The sequence below is a fragment of the Schistocerca nitens genome, chromosome 4 (assembly GCF_023898315.1).
Source record: "Schistocerca nitens isolate TAMUIC-IGC-003100 chromosome 4, iqSchNite1.1, whole genome shotgun sequence".
In the NCBI taxonomy this organism is placed as follows: Eukaryota; Metazoa; Arthropoda; class Insecta; order Orthoptera; family Acrididae; genus Schistocerca; species Schistocerca nitens.
The window spans coordinates 514,271,528-514,285,285 of NC_064617.1; the positions used below are offsets into that span (position 1 = coordinate 514,271,528).

At 41.8% G+C, this 13,758-nt stretch overlaps 1 protein-coding gene across 3 annotated transcripts in view; it reads right to left on the reverse strand.

Moving 5' to 3' along the window:
* Window positions 1–13,558, reverse strand: part of LOC126251467 (RNA exonuclease 5) — a 44,103-nt gene extending 30,545 nt beyond the window's left edge. For 2 of the 3 annotated variants that reach the window (XM_049951904.1, XM_049951905.1), the window contains exon 1: window positions 13,402–13,558. The gene's annotated coding sequence lies outside the window, so the exon portion shown is untranslated. The remainder of the gene's footprint in view (window positions 1–13,401) is intronic. The other variant, XM_049951906.1, reaches the window with a different exon arrangement.
* Window positions 13,559–13,758: the final 200 nt, after the last annotated feature.

Below are 13,758 nucleotides of genomic sequence, written 5' to 3' on the forward strand. Positions count from 1 at the left end.
GGTACTTCATCAGCATCACGTATAACTTACCAATTAAAATAAGGAATGAGATGATACTCTGGATATTAAAAGTTAGTAAATGTTTTCACTTAAACCTATGTATATCATTCATTGCCTTTATTACTAAGAATAAACAACTGGCATGTGTTTCTTGATGATAAATTTATTCTTAATTGTAAAACTGCTGTCAGAAAAAAAAAGCTTGATTGTCAGATGCAACAACATTCGAACAGATTATAGTTTCCTGTTCTGCTCCTTTCTTTATCTGCTTTTGTAAGACTACACTGCTGTGAAGACAAAATGAGAACACTAACATGGATTTAATAACAAAGAATCGATGCCCACCTTGCAGCTAATCGTCTTGATAGAGCAGTATATGGTAGTAACCTGAAGCCTATTGAGATGCTTGATGCAATAAGCTTTGTTTGTGGCACACCAAAGAACACTGGACTCAATGTTATTCAGGTTAGAGAGAACTGGACTGATTATAGGAACAAACAAGGAATTTGATCCAGAAATTTTGTGTGGGGAAAAAGAACATACTCGTTCTAAGGAAGATAAAAATCAGTATGTAAAACCTTTATTGTGATGGCAAGATTTAAGAGGAACTTATGAATTTGCAGAAGTTGCCATAAAAATTCAGGGCACAGCAGTTACACCTGCTGCTGCTGCTGCTGCTGCTGCTTCTGTGTGTTCCTTCAGCAATTCTGGGTGGATCCAAAGAGAGGGAAAAAACTAGACTATATCAGAGAGGGCTGCAAAACTAAAACCAACCTAGCTCTCCTACAACTGGAAGTTGATGGCTGGAGCAGGAACATGACATCAGCCTGTTCATTCGACGGAATAAAAGCCATTCTGAACAGTCCAAGTAAAGACAAAATGGAAAGGAATCTAGTGATAAGTGAGGAATCAGATTCAGGAGAATCCCAAGCAGAGTCGGAACTTCTTGCAGTAATATAGTAAAAGTAAAAATACTACCTACAGGCTAGCTTCTTAATATAAACTGTACTTTATTTCAAAAATTACTTTAAAATCTGAGTTCTGTTTTCTTTTTTTTTATTATGCGCTACTCCAACAACTGACCTCCTTATGTTTATAGTCCAATTTTTCCTTATAACTTTCCCCTAATTCTCATGCAGTTTTCCCAACTTGGTTACGCAACCACTAAAGAATCAGTATTGCAAAACACCTTTTCCAATACAAAATATTAGCTTAAAGTTTTTTTTTTTTAATATGTGCCACTTCTCAATGTTTAAAATGCATAAATGCCTGGACATTGCTCATGCATTTGCCCCTACTTATAAATGCCCAGGCATTTTACACCACTTGTGCTTGTGGCCAGATCATCCAATGACTGGAGAACAACAGACAATGGATGTTGTAGGAATTAGTGTGTTGTACTTGTATTGAGAAGACAACAATCTGCAGGATTTTATGTGATGAGCTACACATATGTAAAGTTGCTGCACAGTGGGTGCTTCACGCACTAAGTGAAGTGGTAAAGTGGACACATTACGAAACTTGTTATGTGCACCTAGTGTGTTACGAGGAGGAGGAGGAGGAGGACGGCAATATGCCAGTGAGAATTGTCGCCACAGATGAATTTTACACCAGGGCCTATGGAGCCAGAACAAAAAGTGCCATCCAGTTTCACCATGCAGGAAGAAATTTCATTGCACTATATCTCGTGTCAAGTTATGGTCGTCATAGCCTATGACATTGGAGAAGTGATTTTGTGCCATTTCATACCACACGGACAAACTGTTAATGCGATGTACTACTGTCGTACTTTTCTACAACGACACCTATTACGGGCTATTTGGGAGAAACATTTTAAACATCTACATGAAATTAATTCTTCAGGACAAAATGAAAGCTCACACTGCAGCATGTGTGCGGAATCAGTTCGCACAATGGATATGGGAAGTACTAGAGCATTCACCATATTTTCCAGACTTTATCACCTAACGATTATGACCATACACCAAAACTTAAACAGCCTTTGCATGGAACACATTTTCCAACACGTGAAGACATTACCACAGCGACACGTGAGATCCAAAATTTCACTCGTGGTGAGGGCACGGAAATTTCGTGTCTTCCACAGTGATTTCAGTGTGTGAGGGATTTGTTGGGAGACTATTTTGAGGGCCTCTCTAAGATGTCACACGACCATGTTCCTGTACTGTACTACTGTGTATGGTTGCAATTACAGTAAAATATGTTTGAAGCAACAAAATTTGTTTTATCTTCTTTCTCATGCTATATCTTCGTGGCGGTACATGTAATGTTTACAAATGAACTAAACTTCCATTTGCACATTTCAGAATTTTTTAATTCGTTACCATTTTCGAGACAAAAAATAATTGTCATGACTTTTGCAAAGACCCTTGAATGTCAATGGAAATTAATGATATCAGTCTTATGTTCTTGCTCTTAAGGGTGTGTGGTTCTTTGTAAAAAAATTTTTGTGGTTGGTGTTTTCGTTTTAGTCCAGTTTGTAACCTGAAGATGATATCTATTAGTGTTATTTTTGAAGGATTGATGACATGGGAGACCACTAATTTATTGTTTAATTTCATGACATTTATGGTTATTGTGGAAGAGAAGTGCAGGGCTATCCGCCTAATTTGTCCCTCATTAAAAACTCCAAGTACCCAAGGGTGTGCAGTTAGTTAGTTATTAATATTCTTAATGTATTGTTATAACAAAAGTGGTGAGTGTTTATTACAGCTGAATGAGTGACACCCATGTTACAATATTGTATTTAGAAGAGTTACTTTTTTCACTTTTCTAATGAAATCATGGGTCAAAGTGGACAGACAGTATCGATGATGATGATGATTATTATTATTATTAGGGTTGAGGAGGCACTCAACATCATATTCATCAGTGCCCTGACAAAGTCAGCATGCAGATCTCAAGGGTGGGGACAAAGGCCGTCCCCACACGAGGAGCAGTTTGCCACTCTTCTTCACCAATTTAGGGATGAGGCCTGACAGTTCAAAAAATTTCACCACTCTTGTAACACTAGTATGAGTATCTGCAACGATAGTGGGCAGATCTCCAGCAAGGCTGAGGGCTGCCCTAATATCAGTATATAGGACACACACAGCCACAATATGCTGAACTGAAAGCAGCATGCCACTAACTTCACAGAGTGGTGCATCCTCCCGTCGGAGGAGGAAGCCATGTGTGAAAGGGCTATGCCCAATGTGCAGTCTGGTAAGCAAAACCACCTTTTAGCGGCGAGGCTGACATTAAGTCCACCAAGCCTTTGTGGTTGATTTGAACAACCACAGTTTGTTGTCTGTCACCTGCAACCATTCAGTCTCCCCCTACCGCATCTGTCAGAAAATGAGATGATGGCGTGCAACTGGATGGGACACTGATGGACAGCACTAACACAACAATCTTCCTTGGCAGCTTTGTCAGCCATATCATTGCCCTGTATCCCAATGTGGCCAGGTACCCAGCAAATGATCACCTCCTTGCCATGGTGTTGGAGAAGCTGTAAGGGATCATGGATGAGCTGAATCAGTGGGTCTACCGGGTACACTTGGTGGAGTGCTTGCAGTGCACAAAGAGAGTCAACAGGCAAGAAAACTCTTACAGTGATGTCTGTGAACCCTCTCCAGTGCCATCAGAATACCATATAACTTTGCATCATAATCTGTGAATTGTTCTGGAAGATGCACTTTACAAACGCTATCAGGAAAAACAGTAGTACAACCGAGAGCATTCTCCTCCTGGGATCCATCTGTATAAATAATGATAAAAAACTATGGTACGTACTTAAAATAGACAAAAACATAGTTGTAAAAACAAATTCTGGAGTACAAGTTTCCTTGTATCGTGTCAAGCTTAAAAGTATTTTGGGCCTCTGAAGCTGCCAAGGTATGTTCCATCCCTGGGTGAGTATTTTCATGTCTGAGAGATCCAGATCCTTGAGACAGTCTGTAGCATGTATACCAAACGGCTTGGTTACTTAGGGCTGATTCCTGAACAGTCATTCAAAGATGGGTTGAACCACTGAACTAAATGCCAATGACTGAGGTGACATCTACATCTACATTTATACTGCACAAGCCACCCAATGGTGTGTGGCGGAGGGCACTTTACGTGCCACTGTCATTACCTCCCTTTCCTGTTCTAGTCGCGTATGGTTCGCGGGAAGAACGACTGCCGGAAAGCCACCGTGCACGCTCGAATCTCTCTAATTTTACATTTGTGATCTCCTCGGGAGGTATAAGTAGGGGGAAGCAATACATTTGATACCTCATCCAGAAACGCACCCTCTCGAAACCTGGACAGCAAGCTACACCGCGATGCAGAGCGTCTCTCTTGCAGAGTCTGCCATCTCCGTAACGCTGTCACGCTTACCAAATAACCCTGTGACGAAACGCGTCTCTCTTCTTTGGATCTTCTCTATCCATGTTGATTCCTACAGAGTAGATTCTGGGTTTCCAGAAATGACATGGTACGTGAGCAAAAAACATGTTCTAAAATTCTACAACAGATCGATGTCAGAGATACAGGCCTATAGTTTTGCGCATCTGCTCGACGACCCTTCTTGAAAACTGGGACTACCTGTGCTCTTTTCCAATCATTTTGAACCTTCCATTCCTCTAGAGACTTGCGGTACACGGCTGTTAGAAGGGGGGCAAGTTCTTTCGCGTACTCTGTGTAGAATCGAATTGGTATCCCATCAGGTCCAGTGGACTTTCCTCTGTTGAGTGATTTCAGTTGCTTTTCTATTCCCTGGACACTTATTTCGATGTCAGCCATTTTTTCATATGTGCAAGGATTTAGAGAAGGAACTGCAGTGTGGTCTTCCTCTGTGAAACAGCTTTGGAAAAAAGTGTTCAGTATTTCAGCTTTACGTGCGTCATCCTCTGTGACACTGAGATTTTCAGTGCCTATCAAGAAAAAAGGATACACACCAAATCCAGAGTGGTTGTTCCCCGGCCTCTGCACACAGACTCTGAACTGTGCTGGTCAGAAAGGCTCCAGACGACATCTGAATGCCCTCATGGTGGAGAGCATCTAACATCCGGAGGTAGGAAGGATGGGTCGATCCGTAGACCATGCCGCCACAATTTAAGTGAGATCGAACAAATTCCCTATAAAACTGCAGGAGGCAGGACCTGTCAGCTTCTCATGGTTTTCCGCCATGGCATTTCAAAATACTCAATGACTGGAAGCCCTTTGTTCCTAGGTCTTTCAGGTGTGTGAGCCATGTTAATTTTGAGTCAAATAGTAAACCCAAACAGCGCACAGCGCCTGGAAAAGGTAAAATATTGTCCCCCATTGTGAGCACTGGCTGGTTAAAACCCTGACAAGCACAGTTAAAACTGACACCTGTAGTCTTCTCCGGTGAAAACCGAAAACCTGATGTCTGGGCCCAGGTTTCCAGCCTCTTAATGTTCAGCTGTAGCTGCCTCGTCGTCATTGTAAGATCAGAGGAGAGTAGAAGATTGCAAAGTCATCCACAAACTCCGCATTTAACAGGGCCCTAACTGCGGGGGAAATGCCACTGATAGCGATGGCAAACAATGTAACACTGCCCTGGGGCACACCATTCTCCTGAACATAGCAATCGCACATGGCATTGCCAATATGATAACGAAAATGCTGGTCCTCAAGACATGATTGATTCAGAAGCAGCAGACATCCACCTAGTCCCCATTCATGAAGTTGGCGAAGGATGTTGTACCCCCAAATAGTGTCATATGCTGGTCAAAAAACACACAAACTAAATGGTTTCGGTGTAAGAAGGACTCCTGTATCGCTGTCTCCAGTATAATTAAGTTGTCAAAGGAGGAACAGTAGTGCCTGAAACGGCATTGGGAGCAGCTCAGATGACCTCGGGACTCTAGCAGCCAGACGAGACAGCGGTTGACCATGTGTTCAAGTCTTACCCATACAACTGGTAAGGGCTGCACCCCAAAAACTGTTAGGGGCGCTACGGTCTTTGCCGGGTTTCCAGAATCGAATTAATATTGCCTCCTTTCAAGTTGTGGGGTACTGTACTTCAAACCAGATCTGACTGAAACAAGAGACGAACTGTCCTTTCGCTTCAGGGCACAGATGATGAAACATGGCATAATGGATTTCATCAGGTCCTAGAGCAGTATCTCTGGTTGCAGACAGAGCTGATTCCAGTTCCCACATGGAGAATGGAAGGTTGTAGACATCCTCATAATGCGAGAAGAAATTGAGCTACCTCTTCTCTGCAGTCCTGAGGAATACCTGAATGTGGGAGCTTGTCTGGATGATGTAGTAACAATAAAGAAGTATTCTGATAAGATGTGACCCCATTATTTGACAAGGCCGTAAGGGAACACGTACTACCCTTGCCTGAAATCAGTCTTATTGATACCCAAACTTGCACGGTGTAAATGGACCAATTAATTGAAGTCGTGAATTCCCTTCAGGAAGCCCTCTTCCGTTCTTTGGTCACATGCCTTGCATGTGCTCTCACAGACCTGAAGGCAGGAAGATTGTCTGTAGTTGGAGAGTGAGCTCCGCAGAGCTGTCCGTCTGGCCCAGATTGCCAATCGACAGTCATCATTCCACCAAGGTAAAGGCTGGATGTAGTTACTAGATCTGGGGATGGACTCTGCGGCAGCCCTTTGGATCTCGCGGGTGATATGGGCCGCCGCCTCCTGCGCACAATCTTTTCATTCAAAAGTAGCCTATCAACTGTACCGTAACCAATTTGCCCTTTGTATCATCCACCTGTGTGGTCTCCTGTTAGTCACTGTCCTAATGGGCAGATGGATCCACACTGGGAAGTTGTCAGTAGAATGTAAATCTGGAACCACTTCCCACTGAACTAGGTGTGCAATAGATCAATGGCCAAAAAAGACCCTGTAACTGTGGAAAAGAGAGGTATCTGACCTGTGTTCAAAAGGCAGATATTCTCAGAACGGACGAGTTGCTCGATCATTAAACCCCTGGAGCAACATACAGTATCAAACACTTGGTCTTCCCCTGTGGGGAATAACATACAAAGGCTTTGGGAACTTTCATAGCCGGCCGATGTTGCCAAGCGGTTCTAGGTGCTTCAGTCCGGAACCATGCTGCTGCTATGGTCGCAGGTCCGAATCCTGCTTCGGGTATGGATGTGTGTCATGTCCTTAGGTTTAAGTAGTTCTGAGTCTAGGGGACTGATGATCTCAGTCCCATAGTGCTTGGAGCCATCTGATGTGAACTTTCATATTTTTAGTTTGCACCTCTATGAGTTACGCCACTACACTAACAAAAACACAGACTGTACAATTCTGATGCATAGCATTCATGTCTACTCCCCCCCATGTACCACAAAGCTTACCATCGGTGAGGTGGCTTGTGTGCCTCAGCGATTCAGATAGCCGTACTACAGTTGCAACCACAACAGAAGAGTATCTGTTGAGAGACCAGACAAACATGTGGCTCCTGAACAGAGGCAGCAGTCTTTTCAAGTAGCTGCATGGGCAACAGTCTGGATCATTGGCAGATCCGTAACATTAACCACAACAGCTTTGTTGTGCTGGTACTCCAGACTGCTGAAACAAGGGGAAACTAAAGCCGTAATTTTCCCTAAGAGCATGAAGCTCTCCCGCACAGTTAAATGATGGAATCCTCTTGGGTAAAATATTCTTGTGGTAAAATAGTCCCTCATTTGGATCTCCGGGTGGCGTCCAGTCAGGAGGATGTTGGCATCAGTTGAAACGAAACTAGTTTTCTATGGATCGGCGTGTGGAATGTTACATATCTTAATCGAGTAGGTAGGTTAGAAAATTTAAAGATGGAAATGGCTAGGTTGAAGTTAGATATAGCAGGAATTAGTGAAGTTCCGTGGCAGCAGGAACAGGATTTCTGGTCAGTTGAATACAAGATTATAAATACAAAATCAAATAGGTGTAATGTAAGAGTAAATTTAATAATGTATAAGAAAATAGGAATGCGGGTAAGCTTCTATGACGGCATACTGAATGTGTTATCAAAGACAGACATAAAGCCCACTTCCACCACAGCAGTACAAATTTATCTGCCAACTAGCTATGCAGATGAACAGATTAGAGAAATTTTTGATGGAATAGCAGACACTATTCAGATAGTTAAGGGGGATAAAAATTTAATTGTGAGTTGGGATTGAAATTTGATAGTAGCAAAGGATGAGAACAAATAGTAGTACTGAATATGGACTGGGGGAAAGGAACGAAACAGGAAGCCATCTCCTAGAGTTTTGCAAAGATTGATTATATAATGGTAAGACAGACTTCAAGCAGTAAAGGAAACAAAAGAAAAATTCGGAGTAGGTATTAAAATCCATGAATAAGAAATAAGAACTTTGAAGTTCGCCAATGACATTGCAATTCTGTCAGAGACAGCAAAGGACTTGGAAGAGCAGTTGAACGGAATGGACAGTGTTTTGAAAGGAGGATATAAGATGAACATCAACAAAAGCAAAACGAGGGTAATGGAATGTAGTCTAATTAAGTCAGGTGATGCTGAGACAATTACATTAGGAAATGACACACTTAAAGTAGTAAAGGAGTTTTGCTATTTGGGAAGCAAAGTAACTGATGATGGTCGAAGTAGAGAGGATATAAAATGTAGACTGGCAATGGCAAGGAAAGCGTTTCTGAAGAAGAGAAATTTGTTAACATCGAGTATATTTTAAGTGTCAGGAAGTCGTTTCTGGAAGTATTTGTATGGAGTGTAGCAATGTATGGAAGTGAAACATTGACGATAAATAGTTTGGACAAGAAGAGAATAGAAGCTTTCGAAATGTGGTGCTACAGAAGAATGCTGAAGATTAGATGGGTAGATCACATAACTAATGAGGAGGTATTGAATAGAATTGGGGAGAAGAGGAGTTTGTGGCACAACTTGACAAGAAGAAGTGACCGGTTGGTAGGACGTGTTCTGAGGCAACGAGGGATCACAAAGTTAGCATTGGAGGGCAGCGTGGAGGGTAAAAATCGTAGAGGGAGACCAAGAGATGAAAACACTAAGCAGATTCAGAAGGATGTAGGTTGCAGTAAGTACTGGCAGATGAAGATGCTTGCACAGGATACGGTAGCATGGAGAGCTGCATCAAACCAGTCTCAGGACTGAAGACCACAACAACAACAGCAACAACAAGACAGACTTCAGAACCAGGTTTTAAATCTTAAGATATTTCCATGGGCAGATGTGAACAGACCAGAATTTCTTGGTTAGGCTATGCACTGCAGATTAAAACAAAAGAAATTGCAAAAACGTAGGAAGAAATGGGATCTAAATATGTGGAAAGAGCAAGAGGTTGTTAAGAATTTCAAAGGGTGCATTAGGCAATGACTGACTAGAAGAGGGGAAAGGAATAGAGTAGATGATAACCATGTAGTTTTCAATGATGACACAGTGAAGGCAGAAAAGGATCAAATTAGATAAAAAGGAAAGACCCAGTACAAATCCTCCAATAACACAAGAAATATTGAGCTTAACTGATGAAAGAAAATATAAAATGCAGCTAAAAAAGCAGGCAGAAGGGAATACAAATAGTTAGAATGGCTAGAGGAAAAAAAAAATGTAAGTTTTACGAGGGTGAGTCAAATGAAAACCTTAAATATTTTTTTAAATATTATTTATTGTGCAGAAGTGGTACAAAGCTGTATCACTTTTCAACATAATCTCCCCCATGCTCAATGCAAGTCCTCCAGTGCTTACAAAGTACATAAATTCCTTTGGAAAAAATTCTTTTGGTAGTCCAACCACTCATGCACCGTGTGGCGTACCTCTTCATCGGAACAGAACTTCTTTCCTCCCATTGTCTCTTTGAGTGGTCCAAACATATGGAAATCACTTGGGGCAAGGTCTGGTGAGTATGATGGATGAGGAAGACACTCAAAATGAAGGTCTGTGATTGTTGCAACTATTGTACGAGCAGTGTGGGGCCTTGCATTGTCATGTTGCAAAAGGACGCCTGCTGACAGCAATCCACGTCAATTTGATTTGATTGCAGGCTGCAGATGATTTTTTAGGAGATCTGTGTATGATGCACTGGTGACAGTGGTCCCTCTAGGCATGTAATGATCCAAAATGATGCCTTTTCATCCCAAATGAGAGTCAGAAGGAAATACGGAAGCGTCCGATCCCGCCCATCTGCTTTGACCCATGACGTCACAAATATGGCGGAAACAAAAACAAACACACACACTTTCCACAAGAAGCCTAATGACACTAACGGGACAAGCGCGGAAAATGGGGTGTTTTGGGTGGGGGGTAAACTAAATATAAACAAATTTAGACGCCTTGCGTAGCTACAACGTGTAAGTGAAGACAGCCATGCATGAATACCCACCTACCTCCCCAGGGGTCGTAACCCCTGCAACCCATAGAAGATAAAGATGCTTCAGTAGCTGATTAGTGTTTTTTGTCTTAAAAAAAAAAAAAAAATCTCACGGGATAGAACGAACAGATCAGAAAGATAAATATAATAAACTAAAACAGAAATTGGAGGAAACATAATTAAAATAAGTAATAAGTGTTTTTAAATTTAAAAAAAAAGTCTCACGAGATAGAACGAACAGATCAGAAAAGTAAATAAAATAAGATAAAACAGAACTGGAGACAGCCACACTCAAACCGCGCCGTCATGACGTCACACACGACAACACCCTTACGTCACGGGTCAAAGCCGACGCGTGGGATGGGACGCTTCTGTCAACCCAGTCAGAATAACATTCCCTGCTGATGGTTCTGTTTGAAACTTCTTTGGTTTTGGTGATGAGGAATGGCGCCATTCCTTGCTCGCTCTCTTTGTTTCCACTTGGTGGAAGTGAACCTACGTTTTGCCCCAGTAACAATTCTTGCAAGGAAGTCATCACCTTCTCGTTCAAAGTGCCGAAGAAGTTCTTCACAAGCATCAACAAGTTGTTCTTTCATTTCAGGAGTCAGCTGTCATCGCACCCATCTTTCAGACACTTTGTGAAACTGGAGCACATCATGCACAGTGTGGAGTGCTGACCAATGACTAATGTGTAAACATGCTGCAATGTCTTTCAGTGTCACTCGCAGTTTTCCTTCATTATGGCTTCAACTGCTGCGATGTTCTGTGGAGTCACAACTCATTGTGCCTGACCTGGACAAGGAGCATCTTCTACTGAAGTCACACCATTTGCGAACTTCCTACTCCATTCGTAGACTTGCTGCTGTGACAAACATGCATCACCATACTGAACCTTCATTCGCCAATGAATTTCAATAGGTTTCACACCTTCACTATGCAAAAACCGAATAACAGAACACTGTTCTTCCCTGGTGCAAGTTGCAATTGGGGCGGCCATTTTTATACTGATACTGCGACGGTATGTGTGCATCTGGTCTATGCTGCCACCTACAGGTCATTCTACACGCTGTTTGTAGCACGCTTACCAACTTACAGGATAACGGTGCGAAATTTTGATTTTTTATTATAAATTTAAGGTTTTCATTTGACTCACCCTCGTAGAAGCAGATTTCACTATGGGGAAAGATACCGTCTGCACGAGATGATGTATACAGAGGTTCTGTACAAGGGAGATGAATTTGAATGCAACATTACAGAACTGGAAGAGCATGTAAATGATGATGATGATGATGATGATTTGGGAGATATGATACTGTGAGGAAAATTTGATAGAGCACTGAAAGATCTAAGCTGAAACACGGCACTAGGAGTACACAACATTCTGTCAGAACTACTGATACTTTGGGAGACCCAGCCATGACAAATTCTTCCATATGGTGTGCAACGTGTATCAGACAGGAGAAGCAAAGCTTTTGACGATGTTCACTGGAATACTCCCTTTGAAATTCTGAGCAAAGCAGGAGTAAAATATGGGGAGCAAAAGGCTATTTACAACTTGCACAAAAACCAGGTGGCAATTATAAGAATCATGGGGCACGAAAGGGAAGCACCAGTGGAGGAGACAGGGTTGTAGCCTATTCCTGATGATATTCAATCTGTACATTTAACAAGCAGTAAAGGAAGCCACAGAAAAATCTGAGCAGGAATTTAAGTAAAAAAAACACTCTGACATTCGCCGATGATCTTGCAATTCTGTGGGGAGTAGCAAAGGACTTGGAAGAGAAGTTGAACAGAATAGACAGTGCCTTGAGAGGGGGATATAACATGACCACAACAAAAACAAAACAAGGTTATGGCATGTTGTTGAACTAAATCAGATGATACTGAGATAGTTAGATTATTAAATGAGACACTTAAAGTAGTAGATGTGTGTGGTTACCTGAGCATCAAAACAGCTGATGAGGGCTGAAGTAGAGAGGATAAAGAAGGTAGACTGTCAATGGCAAAAACAAGAATTTCTGAAAACAAGAATATCGATCTAGGTGTTAGGAAGTCTTTTTTCAATATTTGTATGGAGTGTAGCCATGCATGGAAATGAAACATGGACGACAAAAAGTTGAGACAAAAAGAGAATCGAAGCTTTTGAAATGTGGTGCTAAGATTATGTGACTACTGATGAGGTACTGAAGAGAATTGGGGAGAAGAATAATTTGTGGTACAACCTGACTAAAAGTAGGGACTGGTTGGCACGACACTTTCTGAGCCATCCAGGGATCACAAACTTTGTATTGGAGGGAAGAGTAAGGGTGTGTGGAGGGTGGGACGAGGGTTATCATAGAGGGGAGGGAGATGGGTGGAGGGAGATGGGGGGGGGAGGGAGGGAGAGATGGTGTGTGTGGTTTATCACTTTCGCCATTATGCCCACTCATTATACAGGCCAAATACAAATTGTTCCTCTGTCACGTGTATTGCATAACATGTGCTTATATTCTTTGTCCACTTCTTTTCCCCTAAATAGACGGCACTTCTTAAATAATCGAACTTCACTGTACGTCGTTGCTGACAGTAATTCATCCCCACCAAGACATGCAGTGTAGAAATATAGTTGTGCGAGGTGTCTCGAGAAGTGTGCGAAAATTGGTTGAGCGTAAAAAATAGACAACCGCCGGACGTTTGATATGAGGCAACATATTGAGTTATTAACTCTACAACTATGCTCAGTAAACCACCGTAAACTACATAGCAGAGTACTCTTCACAGTGTATGACATTTTTAGGTTTCCTACACCATGGGCAATTTGCATCACGCGACCTGAAATTTGTTGTGCACCTTCCTGTTGACAAACCGTACACTCTACAGAGACAAAAGACAAGGGTCCGAATATTGTTTATATTTACTAGTAAACATGTTTCGCTGCCCGACACAACGATATATGGCGACCAGGATGATAACAATTAACGTTGAAAGACCTCATTAAGCACTGTATTACATGATTGCTGTCGTTTAACATTTCGAACAGACTGCACATCATAAAAATGCCTGATTACCTTATAAACTAATAATGATATTTACATACTTACAACTCAGTTGTTTTGCGTCAAAACACGTAAGAAACCCTGCCAAAACCTTGTAAAAGACGGTATCCACAACCAGCATGTTACAATTTCCTATAAACTCAGCTGCACACAAGTCGTAAAGTAAACTGTCCTGAATGAATGCAAAGTAGTTACACGTGACACACTCTTCTTACACCAGAGATATTATCAATCAAACAATGTGACTGCAACAAAGTATCGCCAGATCGCGGACTTGTCCACCGATCGCATATATGTTCACAAACAGGATCGTAGATCATTCTATTATTCATTCATTGTAGCAGAAGACGAGGAACTCAAATCCAATAACACAGAAATTGAGACTGCATGTGAGATTGTTTG